General features: G+C 37.7%; 1 protein-coding gene across 2 annotated transcripts in view; it reads right to left on the minus strand.

The window, feature by feature from the left end:
- The window catches only part of LOC121868439 (N-acetylglucosamine-6-sulfatase-like), a 96,076-nt gene extending 77,230 nt beyond the window's left edge, over positions 1 to 18,846 (minus strand). Inside the window, exon 1 of one of the 2 annotated variants that reach the window (XM_042369095.1) lies at positions 18,778 to 18,846. The gene's annotated coding sequence lies outside the window, so the exon portion shown is untranslated. Of the gene's footprint in view, positions 1 to 18,693 lie in introns of both variants that reach the window. The other variant, XM_042369094.1, reaches the window with a different exon arrangement.
- Between the last annotated feature and the right edge of the window lie 433 nt (positions 18,847 to 19,279).

Genomic DNA, 19,279 nt, shown 5'->3' on the forward strand with positions numbered 1-19,279 from the left:
AAGTACAAAATATTGATTGGTCGCATGTGACAAATTGCACAGTTAAAGGAGATAAAAACAAGGTGGGACTGAACCCTGAATGACTAGTGAGATATTGAAATCAATCAGTCAGAGAGATCAACTCGCTCGTAAATTTAAAAAGAGATAGACACGATGACGAGTCAATCAAAGAATTCTGTAGGATAAGAAACAAAGTAAGGAGAGATATAAAGAGAGCACAATCAGAATACAGTTGTACCCCACTTAACGCGGTCAATAGAACCCAGAGGGTCCCGTGTTAAGTGAAATCCGCGTTAAGTGAACAACAGAACATATGGGATTAATTCCAATAGAAACCGGCCCGACCCCCAAACTCCACTTTTTGAAGGCACATACCTATGTTGTAGTAAAAATAACATCTTAATTTTATGATGGTACATGCACACAATTAATACTTAAGAGAAATAGAGAAATACAGTCGCCAAGTTAATGTCCATTCAAATAATGGACTCAACTCCCTCCCCCTCACACACTACGCTGCCGGCTCTTCCCTCTCTGAGAAATTTTGGGAAAACCACTAAATTTTAATAAACAATACCTCAAACTAAAGTTAGGATAATACAATTGACATTGCTGGATTCCTTGTAAGACCAGGAATATTTTGAATATAAATGTCATATATTTTGCACAAAAGATAACATAGTTACTCATGAGAAAAATTTTTATCTAAAATTTGTATGTCTAATGCAAATTATATGATGTTTATATTCAAAATGATCACCAAATTATAAGAATTCCAGCAATGTAAATTATATTCTGGCCGGGTAATTTGTATGAATTTTATGAGCTAAAACAGGCAGTCAGGCAGGGTGGCGGGTGGGGCAAATCTAAAAATAGCGTCTCGAGCCGGACACTCACCGCGTATATGTGGAAAAAATCCGTGTTACGTGAAAGTTCAGCTCTGGCGAGGCACCGCGTATATGATAAAACGCGTTAAGTGAAACCGCGTTAGGCGGGGTAATACTGTATTTACACAATAAGATTGAGAAAAATAGTAATAATCCAAAAAAGCTCTGGTAGTAACTATGAACTCTGGGCCACAAAACCAAAGCAATGCCCCAAATTAGTGCTGAACATTAATGATGAGCTCTGTCATGACACATGTCAAATTGCAAACTACTTGTACTTGAATTCCTTTTATGCAATAACTGCCTCAACTTTAATTTAAAAACTGCCAATAGCCTCAAACAATTACCTGTAGTGTGGGGGGCAGAAGCTTTTAAATCCCACTACAGAAAGACAGGAATACCTCCTGACAGTCTTCAACTCCATGCAGTGACTTTGTTGTAAAGGATTTAAATAAACTTGACCTCTAAGAGAGAGATGTATTGATAGCATCCCAACTAGGTTTATGAGGGACGGTGCAATTACAGTACAGTGGTCCCTCGGTTAACGAGCACAATCAGTTCCAGCAGGTTGCTCGTTAACCAAAAAACTCGTTAACTGAAACCATTGTTTCAATGGGTTTTTGGGTAATTGGTTCCAGCTCACCGAAAATTGCCTAAATTCAACTTAAAAGGTAGAAAAGTACACTTATTTTGAGGTGTGTATGTAGAAGGCTCCTGGATGATGATGATGGGAATTAGAATGGGGGTGGAAGAGAAGGGAGAAGAGAAGGCATTGGGGTGGAAGAGAAGTCACCCCATGGCACCATTTCACCCATAAAATTTTAGTTCTCTTGGTGTAATTTAAGATTATTTTCTTTAAATCAACACTGCACTGCATTATATATTGTCAATATGTAAAATAAATTTCAAAGAGAGAGTCTCAAACAAGATGTTACCTCCACTGAAAACAGAGAGAGACTAATGCCTGTCTGGCGTGTTAACAGGCTGGATGGCACGCCAGAAACTAGTTTTTTTACCTTCAATTATGTTCAATAATTGTTAAAATGACTAAAAAAGTTAATATTAAACTTTTAAAATTATTGAATGGTATAAACTTCTTGATATTTACTAAAATAGTAAGAAATTTAAGCCCTAAAACCGATTACTGTATTGGCGGACCAATACTACAGCTGGTGGACCGCCAAATGCAAGCGAAAACATGTTGAAGTAGGCTCGTAAAAAACTTGTTAATCGAGGGATCGCTCGTTAACCGAAGTTAAGAATCTTTTGGAAGGTAAATCGTTAACTGAAATCTCATTAACCGAGGGATCACTGTACTGTATATTAAAGCCACCAATAACACATCTAATTAATCTCTCCATAAGCACCAATACTGTACCAGATGAATATAAGTTTGCCAGAGTAACACCTACTGTATCTACAAGAAAGGTTTTAGGGGCTCTCACTCAACTGACACTGGTTTAATCCACCTTACTGACTACATCAGATCCCAAATAGCGCAGGGAAATTACACAGGTATAGTAACGTCAGACTTACAAAATACCTTTGACAGAGTCGACGCTGATAAACTATGTAAGAAACTGCAGGCTCCTGGCATTGAGTTTGTTGACTGGTTTAAATCATATTTTAGCAACAGAAAACAAATTGTTGTTGCAAATAACACTAAGTCACTATCCATGCTAATAGCCTGTGCAGTCCAACAAGGGAGTATCCTAGGACCATTGCTCTTCCTGTGTCATGTAAACAACATGTCCATTAGTGTTAACTGTTAACACTTCAGCCTCGGGTTAGGGATAAATTGAGAAAAAATCAACTTTTCCAAAAATAATTAAAAAGTGGCGGGAATAGGTGGATGTTCTGGAACATCACCCGGGGCCTAAGGGTTAAACTTTAGCTATATTATGCCAAAGACAATGCCCTTTTATTGTCTGGTAAAGAGCCAAATAACATCTGAATTGGATTCATGCAAACAGTGGCTCATACACAACAAATTATCCCAACAACTTGGAAAGACTGCAGCAATATTATATGGATCAAAAAAGAAAACTCAAAAGGGTAAAAGAATTCATTGTACTGTACTGCGTGGGAATGAGCCCATCTCGACTGTAACCTCAGTGATATACCTTGGACGAACTCTTGACTCTCGTCTGTCTGGTGAATTAATTATAGATAATACTAGTTAAAAAGAGTAATGCAAAATAAAATTCATCTATGGAAATGTTAAATACTGTACCTCTCAGTTGATGTCCATAGGACTCTTTGCTTGGCACTCACAAAATGTCACTTGGAGTGCTCATCATTGTACTCTGGCTTAACGTGGAAGCTACAATCCAAGCTACAAATTGTTCAAAACAAGACAGTGAGATTCATTCTTGACATGAAAGCAAGAAGTTCACGAAGTTCTTCAATCACTGAACATGTTAAGTGTAGTAGATAGAGTGAAGCAACTGAGGCTCAATCATATTTCCAAGATGTTTAATGAATTGCGCCCAGAGGTATTTAAGCAACAAACTTTGTAAGCATTAGGAATATGAACCAACAGGGCACTAGAGGGAGTGAACACAATTTAATGGTACTGTACACTTTCTTTTCACAGTTATGACAGACTGGAACAAATTACCAGATCACATCAAAACCAGTTATGTTTTTAACCAATTCAAAGCTAAAGCTAACATTGCATACCAGATGAAACTACAACGAGAGAAGAGAGTGAGTTCCTGTATTATTAGCCACAAAATGTTGAAGTGATTCATTAGCCTCGGATAGTCCAAGCACAATGTTATTAATAAAGCACGAAGTAGACGAGGATAGACTCAACATTTTTAATACATTTGTTTCTGATTATTTGTGTGTGTGTGTGTCTACACACGTCCCAACAGGATGAAGAAACTGCATAGAGACCGAATGTGAAAAGAAGGAGAAGGTGAATCAAGTAACATTACTAGTAGGTCTTATAAGGTTATTTAGATATCTGGATGGTCTGTCTCTCGTCACGATCTTTAAGAGTGAGGTGCTTCTCCGTCTGGAGTATTGTCATCCAAAGGAGGACCACTAGACTGGTGCCTACTCTACAGAACCTCAGCTACCCAGACGGGCTTATACTACAGAAGGGCAGGGGGCGACCTAATCGACCTATAGCTAATTTAAGGCAGTTCAGTACTTTTACGGAAAGACAGTGCATATTTTCAAGGTGTCAGCGACTGTGAGTGTTAAACTTGTGAATGTGTGCGTCCCAGTCTCACGATACCGTCGCACCAACCTGTTCTGGCTGAAGTCTGGTGCTGGCTATCCTCCACCCCACACCATCACTCTACTAAAGGCGCTGAGAATCTTTCACAACCGCGGCTGCAGACGGGGTCGCCGCATTCCCAGACAAATCCCTATCATCACGCCGAGCAAGCATAAGAAAGCTAAGCCAGTGCCTGAAAGACAGTGTGCTCGCTATGAAGTGTCGTGACTATGGTACTGCCTACCATCCCTATTGCTGTCCAATGTTACATCTTTATGCAACAAGGTGGAGGAGGTCAGTGTCACAGTGAAGTCAGGTGGTGCAGGTATTGTGGCGATAACAGAGATGTGGCAAATTGTTCCTGAGATCTGTGCCATAGAAAACTATGAGTTATTTCACCACCTAAGAAAGAACAGCCGAGGTGGTGGTGTGGTGCTTTACTGTCGAAGTGACCTTAAACCATCACACCTAGGTGTTACTGTACCTGAGGATGTAGAAGCTTTGTGGGTTAAGGTCACTCCCACCTCCCACCCCCACCAGCTTGCTTCCCTCATTGTTTGTGTGGCTTATCACACCCCCCCGCCCTACCTCTACTCATATAATAGACACTGCTGACTCCCTGAGATCCAGATTTCCATGTGCTAAGCTAGTGATATGTTGTGACTTTAATGAGTTAGACATCAGCAACATCACCCAACACCTCCACCTTGCACAGATAGTTGACTTTCCTACACATGGGAATGCCACCCTGGACCTCATCATGACTGATCTCGGCAACCACTACCTTCCCCCCCTCCAGCCGCTGCCCCCCATGGGGAGGAGCACCCACCTGTCTCTACTGTCGTCACCTACCATCTCATGACCGCCAGTTGTCACCAGGACTTACCGACCTACCCATGACTCTGCCATGCGGCGTTTAGGACAATGGGTGACCCGGTATCCCTGGACTGAAGTGATCACAGTAGACGATGTGCAGAACAAGTGAGATAATTACCTGGACATCCCGTATCAAAAGACTAAATGAGCAGCGCAACAAGGCATAAACACCAACAACCGCCTGTACAGAAGTCTACGAAACCAGGTCATCAGGGAAATCAAGTCGGCCAAGAAGTCTTACTATCACAGGAAAGTGCACGGCCTCAAGGAGGTCGGCATTGGTCAGTGGTACAAGGTAAAAGATCTCAGAGGTGTTAACCGTCAGTCTCCCACATTTCTTTTTATCTCTCATTTACCTAATGAGGAGGCAGCTGAGACAATTAATAACCACTTTGCTACCATATGTCATACCCTACCCAGTCTTGACCTCACTCTCCTCCCGGCCTACTTACCCTCCCCTCCCAGTGTTCAACCATTTGAAATTGCCAACAAACTCCTGAAATTTAAATCCAAATGCTCTACTACCCCAATTGACCTCCCAATCAAAATTTACAAGGAGTTTGCAGTTGAACTTGCCACACCCCTCAGTTCCATTATTAAAGCATCCCTCAAACAAAGCAAATGCCCTAATGAATGGAAAGCCACATTTGTCACCCCTATCCCCAAGGTCCCCACCCCACAGTCCCCCAGTGACCTCAGGCCAGTTGCCATTACCCCTATACCCAGTCTACTCTGTGAAGACTTTGTTTTTGAATGGGCATTTGCTAGTATTTATCAGTCAATTGATCCACAGCAATTTGGTAATATGAGGACCTCCTCTACATCACACTGCTTAGTTAGCTTCCTGGATTTTCTGCACAAAAACCTGGAGAAACGTAAGACATCACTGGCCGTTGCCCTTGTTGACTTCAGGAAGGCTTTTGACCTTGTTGATCACTGCACTGTTGTTACAAGGCCATTGCACTAGGGCTGCCCACCAACCTGGTCTCATGTCTCACTGATTTCCTGAGTGAGCGTCATCAGGCAGTGAGGTACCAAGGCTCTGTCTCCACATTCCAACACCTCACCTGCGGTGTTCCCCAGGGAACCAAGATGGGACCACTGTGCTTCCTGATCCTGATCAACGACGCTCAATCGGACACTCCTCACAGGTGGAAGTACGTGGATGACTACACTGTGGGGGTTACAGTGGACAACACCTCACCGGACTACTCATCGCTACAAGGCACCTTGGACAATGGACAGGCTACAGGCACGGACTACGGAGAACAAGGTCACCATCAACCATACCAAAACCGTAGTCATGCACATCAATACCGCCACCACTCCGGTGCAAGCTCCAGCAGTCACAGTGGGTGCCCATCCTCTCCAGTTAGTGCAGTCTGCCAAAATCCTGGGTGTTACCATAAACCACAAAATGGACTGGAAGGCCCATGTAAACAACGCAATCAAGGCAGCCTCGTACCGACTCTACATGCTACGACGACTTAGGTCACTTGGGGCACCCACACCAGAGCTGAGGACTATCTACAATGCCTTTATTCTCCCCAAACTAACGTATTTGTCACCAGCCTGGTCGTCTTCTCTCAACTGTACTCAACAACGTCAGCTAGAGAAGGTACAGAAAAGGGCCTGCAGAATCATGCTCGGTGCAGACTACTCCAGCTACAACAACGCTCTCTCCACCCTGGAAATGCCATCCCTCAGTGACCTCCATCACCATGCACTAGCAAGGTTTGGCAGTGGACTACTGCACCACCCTCATCATCGCCGCCACCTGCCACCGGCAGTCCCCCGCCCACCTCGTGCAGTCCGCCACTACAACAAAATTCAGCCCCTAAGAGCCCGCACTGATAGATATAAGAATAGCACCATCCGATCTATTGTTAAAATAATAAACAACTCCTGATTTATGTGCTGTACTGCCCTGTAAATGTATTCAACGCATATCATTATGTCTAAATCAAATGTAAGTTTGTATATTTTCAGCCACCGGCTGCAACTGTATTAATAAACTGTTTAAAACACACACACACACACGCACGCACGCACGCACGCACGCACACACACACACACACACACGTCAACTGTTATGTTGGCCCATACCAACGCCCTCCCCTGAACCCTCCTCCCCACCGGAATATCAACAAGTTCTCGCCAGAAGTTTCTACAGTATTTCATTTGGGAAAGGAATGGAACCAGTGTTGAATAGTGGTGAACAGTGCTTAAGTCAGTGAAAAACTACTCGGCAGTTGCGTCTTACCCAAGCTAACCTTCACACAGTGAGGTCCCAGGTACCCAGTGATAATTCCCCTGAGACTCCACGATAGAGAGGCCTGGGACCACACCTCACCCACTTGAGTGAGTGAGGTCCTGTGACGTGGTGTCCCCATGATGCTACGACACCACGTAGTGAATGAGTTGCTACAGCATCATGTGAAGTTCCTCATAACACCATCTGTGAGGGAATTACTACACCACGTGATGCCCCTCATAACTCCATCTGTGAGGGAATTACTACACCATGTGATGCCCCTCATAACACCATCTGTGAGGGAATTACTACACCACATCAGGCCCCTCATACACCATCTGTGAGGGAATTACTACACCACATCAGGCCCCTCATAACACCATTTGTGAGGGAATTACTACGCCATATGATGCCCCTCATAACACCATTTGTGAGGGAATTACTACACCACATCAGGCCCTCATAACGCCATCTGTGAGGGAGTTACTACACGCGTGTCTGCTGTTCAACACCTCAGCTCACATGATCTACGTGTGTAAACATTAATCTGTATGTTCCTCTGTATGTTCCTTCACCTTTCTCCAATGAAGGCTTTTGTTAAACCAACAATGTATGTAATAAGTCATTTATGACCAATGTATATTTTCAGCCTTCAGGCTGCAAACTTTTTCAATAAACCGTTTATTATTATTATTATTATTATTATTACACACACACACACACACCCGCTCGCTGGAAATATGTCGACGACTCCACCATTGGGATCAGCGTCAACAATTCTGCTCCCGACTATACCGCCCTTCAGGATTTATTGAACAGTCTCCAAAACTGGGCCACCAACAACCACGTCACCATCAACCATACCAAGACCATGGTTATGCACATCAACCTCTCCTCCGACATTGTCCCACCCCCTTCCATTACTTTAGGTCCCAACACACTCCAGGTTGTAGATTCCACGAAGCTCCTCGGCGTCACCATAGACAACAAACTAAATTGGAAACCACACGTCAGTGAAGTTGTCAAATCCTCCAGTTTCCGTCTCCACCTCCTCCGCCGACTCAAGTCCCACGGGTTCCTGCACCCGAGCTCCTCAGTGTTTACTCAACATTCATACTCTCCTGCCACACCTATACCTGGTCTTCCTCCTAAATGCCACACACAACGAAACACCTAGAAAAGTGCAAAGAGGGCATGCAAGATTATTCTCCTTCCTACTCCACATATCAAGAAGCGCTCAACACACTGACCCTTTCGACTCCAGTGACCATCACCACGACCTCATCTGCAAATTTGGTAAGAAGCTTTGCACCATCCCTCGACACCGCTCCTACTACCACCTGAGATCCCTTGTCCGAGAATTGCTGTTCGACACCACAACCGCATCCAGCCCATACGTGCACGAACTGATCGCTATAAGAACAGCCCAGTCCCAACCATTGTAAAAATTATCAATAACTTGTAATAAACCAGTGTATTCACTCCCAGTAAATACTACTTCTTGCACTGTCACTATGTTGAAATGCCCTGTAGTTTGAGCTTTTCCCCATCTAGTTATTATATATCTTATTTATATCACTTATGTTATTTGTATATTATTTGTAATTCGAAACCCATTCCCCAAATATGTAACTGTATATTTTCAGCCTTCTGGCTGCCAAGCTCTTTCAATAAACCGTTAAATTATTATTATTATTACACACCCACGCACACACACACACACACCGAAGGGTCAAGACGTACCTGGCGCTCCTCTCGGAGCAGCCAGGTCAACTGCTATGTTGGCCCATACCAACTCCCTCCCCTGAACCCTCCTCCCCACCGGAATATCAACAAGTTCACGCCAGAAGTTACTATTTCATTTAGGAAAGAAATGGAACCAGTGTTAAACAGAGGTGAACAGTGGTGAACAGTGCTTAAGTCAGTGAGAACAACTCAACAGTAACAGTGGTACCCAAGTTGACCTTTCACACAGTGAGGTCCCAGGTACCCAGTGATAACGGCCCGTGAGACCCAACTACCAGCGATGTGTTAATCCGTCTACGATAGGAAGGCCTGGAACCACACCTCACTCATATAACACCATCTGTGAGGGAATTACTACACCACGTGAGGCCCCTCATAACACCATATGTGAAGGAGTTACTACACCACGTGAGGCCCCTCATAACACCACCTGTGAGGGAATTACTACACCACGTGAGGCCCCTCATAACACCATCTGTGAGGGAATTACTACACCACGTACCCTCATAACACCATCTGTGAGGGAATTACTACACCACGTGAGGCCCCTCATAACACCATCTGTGAGGGAATTACTACACCACGTGAGGCCCCTCATAACACCATCTGTGAGGGAATTACTACACCACGTGAGGTCCCTCATAACACCATCTGTGAGGGAATTACTACACCACGCGGAGGCCCCTCATAACACCATCTGTGAGGGAATTACTACACCACGGAGGCCCCCACATAACACCATCTGTGAGGGAACTACTACACCACGTGAGGTCCCTCCTAACACCATCTGGGAGGGAGTTACTACACTACGTTTTTACTGTTCAACACCTACATTAATCTGTATGTTCACTGTATGTTCCTTTACCTTTCTCCAATGAAGGCTTTTGTTAAACCACCAATGTATGTAATAAGTCATTTATGCCCAATGTATATTTTCAGCCTTCGGGCTGCAGAACTTTTTCAATAAACCGTTAATTATTATTATTATTATTACTTGTCTATTTATAGCCACAAATTGCCAAGTCATATAAAATGAGTTATTCAACAGATCTGCACCTATAGAACCCTAGCTTAACATGATGTAAACTACATTAGTGACCAATTACCATATGACAGGGAATGAGATAATTTACGTCAGTGACCATTAACGGGTTAATATTGTATAATTTCTTCATTATTTAAATATACGACATTTGGAAACTTTTCATGAATTTAAATAATGATGAATAGTTTATTATCAGAACAACGCTACGAATAGTTTATTATCAGAACAATGCTACGAATAGTTTATTATCAGAACAATGCTACGAATAGTTTATTATAAGAACAACGCTACGAATAGTTTATTATCAGAACAATGCTACGAATAGTTTATTATCAGAACAACGCTACGAATAGTTTATCATCAGAACAATGCTACGAATAGTTTATTATTAGAACAATGCTACGAATAGTTTATTATCAGAACAATGCTACGAATAGATTATTATCAGAACAACGCTACGAATAGTTTATTATTAGAACAATGCTACGAATAGTTTATCATCAGAACAATGCTACGAATAGTTTATCATTAGAACAATGCTACGAATAGTTTATTATCAGAACAATGCTACAAATAGTTTATTATCAGAACAACGCTCACGAATAGTTTATTATTAGAACAACGCTCTGATAGTTTATTATCAGAACAATACTCACGAATAGTTTATTAATTGGGAACCAAAGCGCTCACGAATGGTTTAATTATCAAGAACAAGTACTCACCGAGAATAAGTTTTAGTATCAGGAACCATAGCTCACGAATAAGTTTATTATTAGAACAATACTACGAATGGTTTATCATTGAAATTAATCTCGAATAAGTTTATTATTAGGGCAATGCTAGAATAGTTTATTATCAGAACAATGCTACGAATGGTTTATTATCAAGAACAATGCTCACGAATAGATTATTATCAGAACAACGCTCACAGACCGTTTATTATTAGAACAATGCTTTCACGAATATGGGGTTTGTATCATTAAGAACAATGCTTTCACGAAATAGTTTATTATTAGAACAATGCTCACGAATAGTTTATCATCAAACAGCGCTACAGAATAGTTTATCATCAAGAACAATGCTGGATAGATTATTATCAGAACAACGCTCACGAATAGTTTATTATCAGAACAATGCTACGAATAGTTTATCATCAGAACAACGCTACGAATAGTTTATCCATCAGAACAATGCTTTCACGAATAGTTTATCATCAGGGCAATACTACGAGGAATAGTTTATTATCAGAACAAGCTACGAATAGCGTTTTATCATCAGAACAATGCCACGAATGGTTTTATTAACGCAGAACAATGCTACGAATGAACATCATTAGAACAATGTAAATGGTTTATCATCAGAACAATGCTACGAATAACTTTATCATTAGAACAATGCTCGTGGTTTGTCATCAAGAACAATACTTTCACGAATGGTTTATTATCGAACAATACTACGAAGAGAATAGTTTATTATCAGAACAATGCTACGAATAGTTTATTATTAGAACAACGCTACGATAGTTTATCATTAGAACAATGCTGAATAGTTTATTATCAGAACAATGCTACGAATAGTTTATTATCAGAACATGCTCACGAATAGTTTATTATCAGAACAATGCTACGAATAGTTTATTATCAGAACAATGCTACGAATAGTTTATTATCAGAACAATGCTACGAATAGTTTATCATTAGAACAACGCTAGAATAGTTTATTATAAAATGCTACGATAGTTTATTATAGAACAATACTACGAATAGTTTATTATCAGAACAATGCTACGAATAGTTTATTATCAAACAATGCTACGAATAGTTTATTATCAGAACAATGCTAGAATAGTTTATTATCAGAACAATGCTACGAAATAGTTTATTATCAGAACAATGCTACGAATAGTTTATTATCAGAACAATGCTCATTGAATTTATCAGAACAATGTTTATTATCAGAACAATGCTGAAATAGTTTATTATCAGAACAATGCTACGAATAGTTTATTATCAGAACAATGCTCTTGAAATAGTTTATTATCAGAACAATGCTACGAATAGTTTATTATCAGAACAATGCTAGAATAGTTTATTTCAGAACAATGCTACGAATAGTTTATTATCAGAACAACGCTACAATAGTTTATTATTAGAACAACAATAGTTTATTATCAGAACAATGCTAGAATAGTTTATTATCAGAACAATACTCACGAATAGTTTATTTATCAGAACAATGCTAGAATAGTTATTATCAGAGCAATGCTACGAATAGTTTATTATCAGAACAATGCTACGAATAGTTTATTATCAGAACAATGCTACGAATAGTTTATTATCAGAACAATGCTACGAATAGTTTATTATTAGAATAGCGCTACGAATAGTTTATCAACAGAACAATACTACGAATAGTTTATCATTAGAACAATGCTACGAATAGTTTATCATCAAGGTACTTTCACGAATAGTTTATCATTAGAACAATGCTTTCGAATGATTTTATCCATCAGAACAATGCTACGAATAGTTTATCATTAGAACAATGCTACGAATAGTTTATCATAAGAACAATGCTACGAATAGTTTTATTATCAGAACAATGCTACGAATAGATTATTATCAGAACAATGCTACGAATAGTTTATTATTAGAACAATGCTTTACGAATAGTTTATTATCAAGAACAATGCTACGAATAGTTTATTATCAGAACAGTACTGCGAATGGTTATCATCAGAACAATACTTTACGAATAGTTTATCATTAGAACAATGCTACGAATAGTTTATTATCAGAACAACTTTTCTGAAGAATAGTTTTGTATCAAGAACAACACTTTCACGAATAGTTTATTATCAGAACAAACTACGAATAATTTATTATTAGAACAACGCTGAATAGTTTATTATTAGAACATAGCGCTACGAATAGTTTATTATCAAGAACGGCGCTTCACGAATAGTTTATTATTAGGTAATCTTTCTGAATAGTTTATTGTAAGAACTAACGCTTCCCGAATAGTTTATTATCAGAACAATGCTAGAATAGTTTATTATCAAGAACAATGCTACGAATAGTTTATTATTAGAACAACGCTTCTGAATAGTTTATTATCAGAACAATACTACGAATAGTTTATTATCAGAACAATACTACGAATAGTTTATTATCAAGAACAATGCTCTGAATAGTTATCATTAGAACAGCACTACGAATAGTTTTATCATCAGAACAACATACGAATAGTTTATTATTTATTAGAACAACTTTAACTACGAATAGTTTTATTATTAGAACAGCTAGAATAGTTTATTATTAGAACAATGCTACGAATAGTTTATTATCAGAATTATTACTACGAAATAGTTTATTATTAGAACAACTTCTGAATAGTTTATTATTAGAACAATGCTCCCCGAATAGTTTATTATCAGAACAATGCTCTAAATAGTTTAGTATCAGAACAACTGCGAATAGTTTATTATTAGAACAACTACGAATAGTTTATTATTAGAACAGCAGCTACGAATGGTTATTATTAGAACAATACTCACAGTAGTTTATTATCCAGAACAATGCTTTCTGAATAGTTTATTATTAGAACAACGCTACGAATAGTTTATTATTGAACAGTACTACGAATAGTTTTATTATCCAGAACAATATGAATGGTTATTATCAGAACAACGCTACGAATAGTTTATTATTAGAACAACGCTACGAATAGTTTATTATTAGAACAACGCTACGAATAGTTTATTATTAAGAACAATACTAGAGCAGTTTATTATCAGAGTGGCAGCTCACCGAATAGTTTATTATTAGAACAATGCTACGAATAGTTTATTATTAAGAACAACGCTACGAATAGTTTATTATTGAATTAATGCTACGAATAGTTTATTATCAGAACAAGTATACGAATAGTTTATTATCCCAGCAGAACAATAACTCTGAATAGTTTATTATCAAACAGTACTACGAATAGTTTATTATCAGAACAATGCTACGAATAGTTTATTATCCAGAACAATGCTACGAATAGTTTATTATCAGAACAATACTGCGAATAGTTTATTATCAGAACAATACTGCGAATAGTTTGTTATAAGAGAACAAACTCACGAATAGTTTATCATCAGAACAATGCTACGAATGGTTTGTCATTAAGAACAGTACTGCGAATAGTTTCATCAGAACAATGCTGCGAATGGTTTATCATAAGGCAATTACTGGAATAGTTTATCATCAGAACAATGCTACGAATAGTTTATCATTAGAACAATGCTACGAACGGATTTATCATGTCAGAATGCTGCGAATAGTTTATTATCAGAACAATGCTACGAATAGATTGTGTCAAGAACAACAATGCTACGAATAGTTTATTATTAGAACAATTTATGAATAGTTTATTATCAGAACAATGCTACGAAGAATAGTTTTATTATCAGAACAATGCTGAGAATGGACATCATCAGAACAATACTACGAATAGTTTATCATTAGAACAATGCTACGAATAGTTTTGTATCAGAACAACTTTTCACGAATAATTTTATTATCAGAACAGCTACAAATAGTTTGTATTAGAACAACTACGAATAGTTTTATTATTATTAGAACAACTACGAATGATTTATTATCAGAACAACGCTCACGAATAGTTTATTATTAGAACAATGCTACGAATAGTTTATTATCAGAACAACGCTACGAATAGTTTATTATCAGAACAATGCTGAATAGTTTATTATCAAGAACAATACTACGAATAGTTTATTATTAGAACTAGCTACGAATAGTTTATTATCAGAACAATATACGAATAGTTTATTATCAGAACAATACTCTGAATAGTTTATTATCAGAACAATGCTAGAATAGTTTATCATTAAGTCTTCTGAATAGTTTATCATCAGAACAACGCTACGAATAGTTTATTATTAGAACAACTACGAATAGTTTATTATTAGAACAGCTACGAATAGTTTATTATTAAGAACAATGCTACGAATGAACATTATCAGAACAGTACTACGAATGGTTTATTATTAGAACAATAGTTTATTATCAGAACAATGCTACGAATAGTTTATTATCAGAACAATGCTACGAATAGTTTATTATAAGAACAACGCTACCGAATAGTTTATTATCAGAACAATGCTACTGAATAGTTTATTATCAGAACAACGCTACGAATAGTTTATCATCAGAACAATGCTATCGAATAGTTTATTATTAGAACAATGCTACGAATAGTTTAATATCAGAACAATGCTACTAATAGATTATTATCAGAACAACGCTACGAATAGTTTATTATTAGACACGCTATCGAATAGTTTATCATCAGAACAATGCTACGAATAGTTTATCATTAGAACAATGCTACGAATAGTTTATTATCAGAACAATGCTAAAATATTTATTATCAGAACAACGCTACCACTGGATTATTTAAGAATTATCCTGACAGTGATATAGTACAGCCAAAAATTTATCAACTAATCCCAATCCCAATTACATACAGCCATATTTCAACAAGGATTGCCAGGTAAAATTGTGAGTACAAAAGCCAGGATGGGGTCGGTGCATCTTTGGCTGACTGTACAGTAGCTGGATAACTATTAAACTATTAGCTACTTCCAGAAGTAATACCTTCTTACAGTACTGTACTGTACACCTTTGATTCAATGACAAAGTTCATGAAAATAACATTATTGTTAGAAAGTAAACAGTTAAGACTTCGAAAAGGTCAACCACAAAACTTCATATTGATATTTATTTACTGTAGGGAGATAGAGCAAAATAAAAAAGTAATAATATTTTATTACGTTTCCATCACAAATTTATATTTTCAAGTTTTTGGGTTTCCATTTTCACTTAAGACTACATTTTGCCGGACACTGTTTATACGACTAAGTGCCGCCAATCATCATAGGTAAGTCTTAGTGTCACATGATACACTGCACAGGTTCAGAGTGTTGAATTTTACTTGGCTAGATACAAGATGGCTCTTCTCTACACAGGGTGATTCTCAACATGGTAAACCATCTACTGTGTACAGGGTATATAAAACTGAAGCCACTGCCACTGACATTTTTTTAGGCTTATGGTATTCTGCCAACCTCTGTTAAGTGGAAAATGAGGTTTAGACTGTAACTACCATCAAGATAAGAACCTTTGGTTTTCAAGAAAAAACAAAGTCACCAAGACAATTTTATCCCACAATTCTCCTCCACTTCAAAGCCCTACCCATTGAATACCATCAAATTTGGGTATTATTACAGTTTCACCCACAACTCGGTTAGATAAATTTTGTGTTTACCATTACTTATATCTTGTCAATCAGAACAACTTTTTCTAATACCACTTTCATCACAAATATATATTAACCGAGAAATTAAATTCACGTAAGAAATTAACGTAAATCTGCAGTCACCGCGTGGCTTTTGTTTTAGATTAATCTAAGCCGAACAGTACTCTCACCTCCACAACAAACAATATTACACCATGATGCTTTAACAAAGTTGCTTTCATTGGTACCAGATATACTAAGTACTGTACTGTACTTTCTGTTTAATCTAGTGGGGACGGCTAGGAAGTTAGGTATTAAGTGAGTTTCTTTGGTTGGTTAGGTCAGGTTGTATTAGGGGGGGAAGGGTGATTTGTCCAAAACGACTCATTTCCCATGGAAATGAAGGTCAAATTCGAATGAATCACACCAAACAACACAGGAAAATAAAAAAGTTAGGTCACACAGAAGTTGTATGAAACTTTAAATTTACCATTTTCGATGGTAATGAAGGTCAGCAGTAACGCAGCATATCTCTCACCAACATGTCAAAGGTTCAATTTGGTTAGACACACGTGAGATGGGTGTTATCCAGTGTGACCATCACTACCAAACACCATAGGTTTCCCAGTCCTCGGTTTCCTCCTGTACTAACACTGGATAGACTAACCACCTAAACGGCTAGTAAGCTCATAAGTGGCAAAAATGATAATACAGTGTATATGCTGGAAAAACCTATTTTTTGTTAGTCATTTCGGTATTATTTAGTTTCGGTCATCCAGGTAATCTTAGGAAATTAACCCCAACAAGAAAGGGGGGTCTGGGGTTTCATGGTTCTTGTGGCTAGGCTAGGTTGGTTAGTTTATTTAAATATATATTGAAACGGTAAAGGTGTAGAAGACGGTGACCACCAGAAGAAATTGTCCGAATTGGCTTAAATTTTTTCTACACACTACTGTAATATCATGATATTAACACAAAATGGAAACGACAATGAAGAGAACCTAACCTAAAGCACCCATAGGTTGGTTATGTTAGGTCAGGTTTTATTAGGTTTTATGCATTATTTTGTATTTATTTTTTTATATAATGCTAATAACATTATATTAAACACAGATATGGAAACAACAATGCATATTACCTAATAGAACCTGACAATCTTTTTATTTACTCTATCCCGCTTTACAATTGTCCCCCAGGCGTCAATTTTTTTGTTTACCTCGCTGAATCCCTCTTCAAGACGTTTCCTATAAATGATGGTGAACGTTTCCATTTATTCCTCCTCGCCATTGCTGATGTATATCAGCCTCAATATTAATGTAAGTTGTTTAACACAAATTAACACGATAATATTAACAACCTAATAGAACCTGACCTAACATACCCAACATATGGGTGTGTTAGGTCAGGTTCTATGCATTGTCGTTTCCATTTTTGTGTTTAATATCATGATAATGGTGTGTAGAACAAATTTAAGCCAATTTGAACAATTCCTTCTACACCTTTACCACTGAAACAGTTTATTTAGCCAGAAGAACACAGATACAGAGTCGATTAAAAATCATAATACTGTAATAACATGGCTGAGCCAGTTGAGAGCCTGAGCTCTTGAACGGTCCGACTAATTACCCAAATGTACCCAAATGTAGCCAAATGTAGCCGCAATGAAGTCAAATAATGGTCCTACATGAATAAATCGGACTGCTAATCACTTCTCGACTAGTATTTGGTGTCAGAAAGTCACAAAAAATTGGAAAACTTACTTTAATCTGAGTTAATAGATCGCTGCATGTACCGAGGAGCGAGGAATTACCCAAATGTAATGAATGAAGTCAAATGATGGTCGACAAGCTGCACTGGCGTGAATCACTTCTATTATTATTTGGTGTCAAAATAAACAAAATTGGTAAACTTAATTTAATCTGGAGTTGTGTTGTGTTAGGTTAGATTAGATTAGATTAGATTAGATTAGATTAGATTAGATTAGATTAGATTAGGTTAGGTTAGTACATGCACTTGATCTATTAACCTTGCATTAAAATTTAGATGTTTACCAATTTTTTGTGACTTTGTGACACCAAATACTAGTCGAGAAGTGATTAGCAGTCCGATTTATTCATCTAGGACCATTATTTGACTTCATTGCGGCTATATTTGGGTAATTAGTCGGACCCCTCTTGAAGGATACATTAGGTTGGATATCTATATTTAAATTTTATCGTAGTTTCCATGGTCAATCTTTTCCGAATCTTTACCAAATAAACTTTTATATTTTAGCTACAGTTGGATATCATGCACAAAAGTTTGGTTAACAAAAGAATTTCATGCAAATTACGTATCTTCATTTACTTACATCGTTTCATCAATATTTTCTAATGGGTATCCCAAAGTTACCTGATGATTAGAGCAACAAACAATACCAAGCATAAGACATTACCACAGAAAAGTTTGTATGACTCTATGTAGCTGCCTCCTCCTCCCTCCACCATGACAGGAGAGGGACAACTGAAGGCTCTCCTCCTGAAGGGCGAAAACACATCTAAATAACCAGAATAACAATAATAGGATCAATCAATGTAAACTTTTATATTTTTTCGTGATACAGTTTCTCTTTGTATTTTTAATTTGAAGCTTCATATAAAATTATATATTTTCAATGTCAAATCGGATAAAGAAAGATATATTCATATCATATAAACTCATATTCAAAATGGGTTAGATTTTATTTTGTCCTTCAATATATAGACTAAATTAACTTATTTATGTATAAACTGCCAAATTACATCATAAACTAGGACATATATTTTTAAAACATATGCTTATCATTGATTAAGGCAATTTTTTCTTGTTTGGTGTGTTTAAATTGTTTTTGTATTTCAGACAGCCAACTGAAAGTAAACATTGGAACATACTTAATGTAACACAAAAATCACCGACAT

Source organism: Homarus americanus, unplaced genomic scaffold, assembly GCF_018991925.1.
Source record: "Homarus americanus isolate GMGI-L3 unplaced genomic scaffold, GMGI_Hamer_2.0 scaffold19318, whole genome shotgun sequence".
In the NCBI taxonomy this organism is placed as follows: domain Eukaryota; kingdom Metazoa; phylum Arthropoda; class Malacostraca; order Decapoda; family Nephropidae; genus Homarus; species Homarus americanus.